Source organism: Triticum dicoccoides, chromosome 5A (assembly GCF_002162155.2).
Source record: "Triticum dicoccoides isolate Atlit2015 ecotype Zavitan chromosome 5A, WEW_v2.0, whole genome shotgun sequence".
Lineage (NCBI taxonomy): Eukaryota > Viridiplantae > Streptophyta > Magnoliopsida > Poales > Poaceae > Triticum > Triticum dicoccoides.
Genome location: NC_041388.1, coordinates 444,556,948 through 444,565,623, shown reverse-complemented (window position 1 = coordinate 444,565,623; position 8,676 = coordinate 444,556,948).

Sequence of the window (8,676 nt, the reverse complement as noted above, 5' to 3'; positions counted from 1 at the left end):
TTGGTGAAGAAGCGCGCCCCGTGGAGCTCATCCAAGAGCTCGTCGACCACCGGTATAGGGAACTTGTCCTTGAGCGTGAGCGCGTTGAGGGCGCGGTAGTCGATGCAGAAGCGCCATGTGGCGTCCGACTTACGGACGAGAAGCACCGACGCCGAGAAGGGCGACGTGGAGATCCGGATGATGCCCGCGGCGAGCATCAGTGCACACTGGCGCTCCAACTCATCCTTCTGCAGCTGGGGGTAGCGGTAGGGCCGCACCGCCACCGGAGTGGAGCCCGGTATGAGGTGAATATGATGGTCGTACACCCGGGCAGGCGGAAGACCCTGCGGCTCGTCGAAGAGGTTGCTGTGCTGCTGCAGAAGGGAATCCAGCAAGGGGTGCTCGGCCTCCAAGGACGCGGCGGCCAACTGGAGGTGTGGCACGGCCGGCGCGGCGCCCCCAAGGCCCTCCCACCGGATGCGGCGGCCCTGCCGCCAGAATGTCATCGTGAGTGCATCGAAATCCCACAGGATGGGGCCGAGGGTCCGGAGGAAGTCCACCCCAAGAATGAAGTCGAAACAGCCGAGGTCGATCCCTGCACAGGTGATGGAGAAGTGTTCGCCACCGATGGAGATGGGAACGTTGCGGGCGAGTCCATGGCATCGGGGGCGATCGCCGTTCGCCACCGTGATCCGCAGGTGCTCCCTGCTTGTCGTCGGAAGGGCTAGTCGACGCATGGTCGACTCGGGCAGAAAGTTGTGAGTGGAGCCCGTATCCAGCAGGGCCACCAGGCGCGCGCCATGTATCGTCACAGGCAGCAGCATGGTCCGCTCGCCCCGGATGCCGGCCAGGGCATGAAGGGAGACGACGCACGCCGTCGCCGCGGGATCCGCGGCCACGTCCTCGGGCGCCGCAGGTGGAGGTAGTGCGTCGGGCGAGTCGTCCGCCTCAGTGTAGTCGACCGTCTCCAAATAAAATAGGCGGGGGCAGACATGGGTCGGCGTGTATGGCTCATCGCAGTTGAAGCAGAGACCCTGACGGCGGCGCTCCTGCTGCTCGGCTGGTGACAGCCGACAGAAAGGTCGTGTGGCGGCCGGGGGTGTGGCCGTCGCGGCTGGAGGAGGCCGACCCGGGGCTGGGGGAGTCGGAGCGGGCCGACTGGGCTGGCGGCCGCTCCATCCGAGTGGCTGCTGCAGTGCTTGGGCCCGCTGCTCGAAGGCCCGGGCATAGTACATGGCTGTCTGGAGGTCGGGGGGGTCCCGGAGCTCGACATCCACGCGAATATGGTCCGGCAGGCCGCCCACAAAGAGCTCGGCGTGCTGGGTCGCGGAGACGCCCGGCGCGTGGCACGCCAGGGCCTGGAAGCGGTTAGCGTAGTCCTGCACCTTAGATGTGAAAGGTAGACGGCCGAGGGCCGCCAGTCGGCTCCCGCGGATAGGAGGCCCAAAGAGGAGGAGACAAAGCTCCCGGAAGCGCTCCCATGGTGGCATGCCACCCTCGTCCTGCTCGAGAGCGTAGTACCAAGTTTGTGCTGCGCCTCGAAGATGATAGGAAGCGAGCCAGGTACGATCCGAAGCGAGCGTCCGTTGCCCTCGAAAGAACTGCTCGCACTGGTTGAGCCAGTTGAGGGGGTCCTCCGTGCCCTCGTAGGTGGCGAAGTCCAGCTTGGCGAAGCGAGGGGGTGGTGGCCCGCCGTGCCCGGGGGCGGCCGCAGTCGCCGGCAACGCGTATGCCGGTTCGGAAAGCGTCGGGGCGTAGTTCGCTGAGCTGGAGGGGTGTTCGAATCGTAGGGAGGGCGTCGGGTGGTCCGGCGCCGTGGAGTATACCGGGCCCAGAGACAAGCCGATCGCCCATGCAGGGATCGGCGATGGTGACGGTGGAAACTGCACCTGGTGTAGGGGCCGATCAGTGGCCCGAGACGCGGGTGGTGGTGCTGACGATGGCGGTAGCGCCGGGTGGAGCTGCTGCACCGGCGCCTGCGTCGAGGGGGGGGCGGCGGTGGCGCCGGAAGAAACTGCTGGGTCGGGCCCCCCAGCGGCGCGGTGGAGGCCGGCCATGCTGGCCAAGGCTGTCCCGCCGCCGAGTAGTGCGGCAGCAGCAGCGGCGGCTGGGGCGCCCCTCCGGAGGGTGCCTGGAGGGCCGGGGCAGCCCACTGTAGCGGCGGCGGTCCATAGGCGGTGGTGACGACACTCGGTGGTGGGGGCTGGTTCCCGGCGAGGTAGAGGGTAATGCCCCTGATGTTGGAAATATGCCCTAGAGGCAATAATAAATTGGTTATTATTATATTTCCTTGTTCATGATAATCGTTTATTATCCATACTAGAATTGTATTGATAGGAAACTCAGATACATGTGTGGATACATAGACAACACCATGTCCCTAGTAAGCCTCTAGTTGACTAGCTCGTTGATCAATAGATGGTTACGGTTTCCTGACCATGGACATTGGATGTCGTTGATAACGGGATCACATCATTAGGAGAATAATGTGATGGACAAGACCCAATCCTAAGCCTAGCACAAGATCATGTAGTTCGTATGCTAAAACTTTTCTAATGTCAAGTATCATTTCCTTAGACCATGAGATTGTGCAACTCCCGGATACCGTAGGAGTGCTTTGGGTGTGCCAAATGTCACAACATAACTGGGTGGCTATAAAGGTACACTACAGGTATCTCCGAAAGTGTCTGTTGGGTTGGCACAAATCGAGACTGGGATTTGTCACTCCGTGTAAACGGAGAGGTATCTCTGGGCCCACGTAAAAACTTGCAACAACAATTAGAGGACGTCTAACTTGTTTTTGTAGCAAGTGTTTTGTGATGTGATATGGCCAAAGGATGTGATGAATGATATATATGTGATGTATGAGATCATGTTCTTGTAATAGGAATCACGACTTGCATGTCGATGAGTATGACAACCGGCAGGAGCCATAGGAGTTGTCTTTATTTTTTGTATGATCTGCGTGTCATTGAGAAACGCCATGTAAATTACTTTACTTTATTGCTAAACGTGTTAGCCATAGTAGTAGAAGTAATGGTTGGCGAGCAACTTCATGAAGACACGATGATGGAGATCATGGTGTCATGCCGGTGACAAGATGATCATGGAGCCCCAAGATGGAGATCAAAGGAGCTATATGATATTGGCCATATCATGTCACTATTATTTGATTGCATGTGATGTTTATCATGTTTTTGCATCTTGTTTACTTAGAACGACGGTAGTAAATAAGATGATCCCTCATAATAATTTCAAGAAAGTGTTCCCCCTAACTGTGCACTGTTGCGACAGTTCGTTGTTTCGAAGCACCACGTGATGATCGGGTGTGATAGATTCCAACGTTCACATACAACAGGTGTAAGACAGATTTACACATGCAAACACTTAGGTTGACTTGACGAGCCTAGCATGTACAGACATGGCCTCGGAACACGGAAGACCGAAAGGTCGAACATGAGTCGTATAGAAGATACGATCAACATGAAGATGTTCACCGATGATGACTAGTCCGTCTCACGTGATGATCGGACACGGCCTAGTTGACTCGGATCATGTAATCACTTAGATGACTAGAGGGATGTCTATCTGAGTGGGAGTTCATAAGATGAACTTAATTATCCTGAACATAGTCAAAAGGTCTTCGCAAATTATGTCTTAGCTCGCGCTTCAGTTCTACTGTTTAGATATGTTCCTAGAGAAAATTTAGTTGAAAGATGATAGTAGCAATTATGCGGACTAGGTCCGTAAACTGAGGATTGTCCTCATTGCTTCATAGAAGGCTTATGTCCTTAATGCACCGCTCAGCGTGCTGAACCTCGAATGTCGTCTGTGGATGTTGCGAATATCTGACATACACATTTTGATAACTATGTGATAGTTCAGTTAAACGGTTTAGAGTTGAGGCACCGAAGACGTTTTGAAACGTCGCGAAACATATGAGATGTTTCGAGGGCTGAAATTGGGATTTCAGGCTCGTGCCCACGTCAAGAGGTATAAGACCTCCGACGATTTTCTTAGCCTGCAAACTAAGGGAGAAAAGCTCAATTGTTGAGCTTGTGCTCAGATTGTCTGAGTACAACAATCATTTGAATCGAGTGGGAGTTGATCTTCCAGATGAGATAGTGATGTTTCTCCGAAGTCATTATCACCAAGCTGCTAGAGCTTCATGATGAACTATAATATATCAAGGACATATATGATGATCCTTGAGATATTCGCGATGTTTGACACCACAAAAGTAGAAATCAAGAAGGAGCATCAATTGTTGATGGTTGGTGAAACCACTAGTTTCAAGAAGGGCAAGGGCAAGGGCAAGAAGGGATACTTCATGAAACGGCAATTCAACTGCTGCTCTAGTGAAGAAACCCAAGGTTGAACCCAAACCCGAGACTAAGTGCTTCTGTAATAAGGGGAACAGCCACTGGAGCAGAATTACCCTAGATACTTGGTAGATGAGGAGGCTGGCAATGTCGATAGAAGTATATTGGATATACATTGTGTTAATGTGTACTTTACTAGTACTCCTAGTAGCACCATGGTATTAGATACCGGTTCAGTTGCTAAGTGTTAGTAAACTCGAAATAAAAGGCTGCGGAGTAAACGGAGACTAGCTAAAGGTGAGCTGGCGATATGTGTTGGAAGTTTTTCCAAGCTTGATGTGATCAAGCATCGCACGCTCCCTCTACCATCGAGATTGGTGTTTGCGTTGAGCATAGACATGATTGGATTATGTCTATCGCAATACGGTTATTCATTTAAGGAGAATAATGGTTACTCTGTTTATTTGAATAATACCTTCAATGGTCTTGCACCTAAAATGAATGGTTTATTGAATCTCGATCGTAGTGATACACATGTTCATGCCAAAAGATATAAGATAGTAATGATAGTACCACCTACTTGTGGCACTGCCACGTAAGTCATATCGGTATAAAATGCATGAAGAAGCTCCATGTTGATGGATCTTTGGGCTCACTCGTTTTGAAAAGTTTGAGACATGCGAACCATGTCTATTGGTGTATATGCATGAAGAAACTCCATGCAAATGGACCGTTTGGTCTCACTTGATTTTGAATCACTTGAGACATGCAAATCATACCACATGGGCAAGATGACTGAAAGCCTCGTTTTCAGTAAAATGGAACTAGAAAGCAACTTGTTGGAAGTAATACATTTTGATGTGTGCAGTCCAATGAGTGCTGAGGCGCGTAGTGGATATCGTTATGTTCTTACTTCACAAATGATTTGAGTAGATGTTGAGTATATTTACTTGATGAATCACGAGTCTGAATTATTGAAAGGTTCAAGTAATTTCAGGGTGAAGTTGAAAGATCGTCGTGACAAGAGGATAAAATATCTATGATATGATCATAGAGATGAATATCTGAATTACGAGTTTGGCACAGAATTAAGACATTGTGGAAATTGTTTCACAACTAATACAGCCTAGAACACCATAGTGTGATGGTGTGTCCGAACATCATAACTGCACCCTATTGGATATGATGCATACCATGATGTCTCTTATCGAATTACCATGATGGTTTATGGGTAAGGCATTAGAGACAACCACATTCACTTTAAATAGGGCACCACGTAATTCCGATGAGATGACACCGTATGAACTATGGTTTAGAGAAACCTAAGCTGTCATTTCTTAAAAGTTTGGGGCTGCGACGCTTATGTGGAAAAGTTTCAGGCTGATAAGCTCGAACCCAAAGCGGATAAATGCATCTTCATAGGACACCCAAAACAGTTGGGTATACCTCCTGTCTCAGATCCGAAAGCAATAAGGGATTGTTTCTAGAATCGGGTCCTTTCTCGAGGAAAAGTTTCTCTCGAAAGAATTGAGTGGGAGGATGGTGGAGACTTGATGAGGTTATTGAACCATCTCTTCAACTAGTGTGTGGCAGGGCACAGGGAGTTGTTCCTGTGGCACCTACACCAATTGAAGTGGAAGCTTATGATAGTGATCATAAAGCTTCAGATCAAGTCACTACCAAACCTCGTGGGATGACAAGGATGCGTACTACTTCAGAGTGGTACGTAATCCTGTCTTGGAAGTCATGTTGCTAGACAACAATGAACCTACGAGCTATGGAGAAGCGATGGTGGGCCTGGATGCCAAAATGGCTCGAGGCCATATAATCCGAGAGAGGATCCATATACGAAAACAAAGTGTAGACTTTGGAAGAACTACTTGATGGTCGTAAGGCTGTTAGGTACATATGGATTTTAAAAGGAAGACGGACAATGATGGTATGTATCACCATTAAGAAAGCTTGACTTGTCGTTAAGATGTTTTCCGACAAGTTCAAGGAGTTGACTACGATGAGACTTTCTCACTCGTAGCGATGCTAAGAGTCTGTTGGAATTATATTAGCGATTACTGCATTATTTATGAAATCTTGCAGATAGGATGTCAAAACATTGTTTCCTCAACTATTTTCTTGAGGAAAGTTTGTTTGTGATACAACCGAAAGGTTTTGTCAATCCTGAAAGATGCTAACAAGTATGCAAAGCTCCAGCAATCCTTCTAAGGACTGAAGTAAGCATCTCGGAGTTGGAATGTATGCTTTGATGAGATGATCAAAGATTTTGGGTGTATACAAAGTTTATGAGAAACTTGTATTTCCAAAGAAGTGAGTGGGAGCACTATAAAATTTCTGATGAATATATGTTGTTGACATATTGTTGATCAGAAATGACGTAGAATTTCCGGAAAGCATATAGGGTTATTTGGAAAGTGTTTTTCAATGGAAAGCCTGGATTAAGCTACTTGAACATTGAGCATCAAGATCTATAAGGATAGATCAAAACGCTTAATGGTACTTTCAAATGAGCACATACCTTGACATGATCTTGAAGGTGTTCAAGATGGATCAGTCAAAGATGTTCAAGATGGTACTTTCAAATGAGCACATACCTTGACATGATCTTGAAGGTGTTCAAGATGGATCAGTCAAAGAAGGAGTTCTTGCCTGAGTTGTAAGGTATGAAGTTAAGACTTAAAGCTCGACCACGGCAGAAGAAAGAGGAAGGACGAAGGTCGTCCCCTATGCTTTTGTCATAGGCTCTATACGGTATGCCATGCTGAGTACCGCACCTGATGTGTGCCTTGCCACATATCTGGCAAGAGGGTACAAAGGTAATCTAGGAGTAGATCACCAGATAGCGGTCTAAATTATCCTTAGAGGAATAAGGATATGTTTCTCGGTTATGGAGGTGATAAAGAGTTCGACGTAAAGAGTTACGTCGATGCAAGGTTAACACCTATCCGGATAGCTCTGAGTAGAGATACCGGATACTATAATGGAGCAACAATTTAGAATAGCTCCAAGTAGAACCGTTATTTGAAATGGCCCCAAATGTAGCGTAGTAGTTGCATCTACAAGATGACATAGAAATTTGCGAAGTACATACGGATCTGAATGTTGCAGACCCGTTGACTGAAACCTCTCACACAAGCATAACATGATCAAACCCAGAACTCTTTGGGTGTTAGTCACATGGGGATGTGACCTTGAGTGTTAATCATATATCGATGTGAACTAGATTATTGACTCTAGTGCAAGTGGGAGACTGTTGGAAATATGCCCTAGAGGCAATAATAAATTGGTTATTATTATATTTCCTTGTTCATGATAATCGTTTATTATCCATGCTAGAATTGTATTGATAGGAAACTCAGATACATGTGTGGATACATAGACAACACCATGTCCCTAGTAAGCCTCTAGTTAACTAGCTCGTTGATCAATAGATGGTTACGGTTTCCTGACCATGGACATTGGATGTCGTTGATAACGGGATCACATCATTAGGAGAATAATGTGATGGACAAGACCCAATCCTAAGCCTAGCACAAGATCATGTAGTTCGTATGCTAAAGCTTTTCTAATGTCAAGTATCATTTCCTTAGACCATGAGATTGTGCAACTCCCGGATACCGTAGGAGTGCTTTGGGTGTGCCAAACGTCACAACGTAACTGGGTGGCTATAAAGGTACGCTACAGGTATCTCCGAAAGTGTTTGTTGGGTTGGCACGAATCGAGACTGGGATTTCTCACTCCGTGTAAACGGAGAGGTATCTCTGGGCCCACTCGGTGGGACATCATCATAATGTGCACAATGTGATCAAGGAGTTGATCACGGGATGATGTGTTACGAAACGAGTAAAGAGACTTGCCGGTAACGAGATTGAACAAGGTATCGGGATACCGACGATCGAATCTCGGGCAAGTATCGTACCGCTAGACAAAGGGAATTGTATACGGGATTGATTAAGTCCTTGACATCGTGGTTCATCCGATGAGATCATCGTGGAGCATGTGGGAGCCAACATGGGTATCCAGATCCCGCTGTTCGTTATTGACCAGAGAACGTCTCGGTCATGTCTGCATGGTTCCCGAACCCGTAGGGTCTACACACTTAAGGTTCGATAACGCTAGGGTTATAGGGAATAGATATATGTGGTTACCGAATGTTGTTCGGAGTCTTGGATGAGATCCCGGACATCATGAGGAGTTCCGAAATGGTCCGGAGGTAAAGATTTATATATGGGAAGTCCTGTTTTGGTCGCCGGAAAAGTTTTGGGTTTTATCGGTAATGTACCGGGACCACCGAGAGGGTGGGGCCACCAGCCCCGGAGGGCTGCATGGGCCAAGTGTGGGAGGGGACCAGCCCCTGGTGGGC